General features: G+C 46.9%; 1 protein-coding gene across 4 annotated transcripts in view; it reads right to left on the bottom strand.

The window, feature by feature from the left end:
- Positions 1-795, bottom strand: part of pde4a (phosphodiesterase 4A, cAMP-specific) — a 40,425-nt gene extending 39,630 nt beyond the window's left edge. The window contains exon 1 of one of the 4 annotated variants that reach the window (XM_056401710.1): positions 1-795. This exon is cut by the window's left edge and continues 514 nt beyond it. The gene's annotated coding sequence lies outside the window, so the exon portion shown is untranslated. The other 3 variants (XM_056401712.1, XM_056401711.1, XM_056401713.1) reach the window with 3 other exon arrangements.
- Between the last annotated feature and the right edge of the window lie 486 nt (positions 796-1,281).

Here is a 1,281-nt window from a genome sequence, read left to right as displayed (position 1 = left end):
AGAATGATTAATCTCATTGTTTTCAGTGGTGATCAGTTTGAATTCAGCCCAGAATCTCCGCTCTGCCCTGATCCTCACCAGTCCTGGGTTTAGGTGACGAGACACCGGTCCTGCTGCTTCTCCTGAAGTTTGACGCCTCGTCGCCCATGGCGCACAGCCGGATGACTGTATTTATTTTACAGAATTTATTGCTTTTTATCAGCCACTTATTGCAGAGACACACAGACGTGCAGACACACGGCGCTGGCTTTTCTGTCTGTGTGTGTATGTGTGCTGTGGTATTATTGCTGCCCTTATGTTTTTCAGCTGAGCTGAATTTTCCAATCAATTTCCATAAAAGTACTCAAATCTATCACGGTTCGTGTAGAGCTACGGCGTCTCTGCGGGCGCACACACCGCTGAAGTCTCCAGTAATTCCTCCATGGAGATGTTTGATCCAATCATTTCAGTAAGATGTTAAACTGGACTCAGTAACCATCCCTCTTCAGTAAATCAGGATAGTCTGAAGAATGGTTGGATATGTCCAAAAAACACAAGCGATCCTTTGTTCTTTGCTGTCCAGACTTCTCTTCTTCAGGGTTTTGTTTTGTCAGAATGCATCACTAAAAGACACAAACTGATAATTGCGGAGATTCAGTCATCCTGCTCAGTGTGGGCCATTATCTTCCCATCCTCATATTTGCTGGAGTTCGACGACAAACATTGGCTTCACCACCACCACCACCTCTCTCTCTCTCCCTCACTCTCGCTCTCTCTCTCCCTCTGTCTCTCTCTCTCTTCCTCTCTCTCTCCCTCACTCTCGCTCTCTCTGTCTCTCTCTCTCTTCCTCTCTCTCTCTCTCCCTCACTCTCGCTCTCTCTCTCCCTCTGTCTCTCTTCCTCTCTCTCTTTCTCTCTCTCTTCCTCACTCTCTCTCTCTCTCTCTCTCCCTCTCTCTCTCTCCCTCTCTCGGTGAGTCCAGTCTCTCTATGTGGTGGTTGGTTGTTCTCTTCAGTAATTTGTCAGCACTGGAGGCTTTTGAACCTCTTACGCGCTCATCCATCATGTTTTTTCCCCCGTACATTTCCTTGGCAGAAAACAAACACAACAAATTGCTTAAACGATGTCAGCTGGGCAGAGAGGTTCATAACAGGCATGACATCCAAAAACACCACTGTTCATCATTTTACCTATTTGTAGCTGAACAGTGTCACTTTGACTTACAGAGGCCAAGCCTGAGGAGTACTAGCTACTACATTTCCACATTGGAGCCCTCTGGAGTGACTACACCTTCCGGTCCTCC

Source organism: Seriola aureovittata, chromosome 17 (assembly GCF_021018895.1).
Source record: "Seriola aureovittata isolate HTS-2021-v1 ecotype China chromosome 17, ASM2101889v1, whole genome shotgun sequence".
Lineage (NCBI taxonomy): Eukaryota > Metazoa > Chordata > Actinopteri > Carangiformes > Carangidae > Seriola > Seriola aureovittata.
The sequence above is the reverse complement of the archived record's forward strand: the minus strand, read 5'-3'. Positions and strand labels throughout refer to the sequence as shown.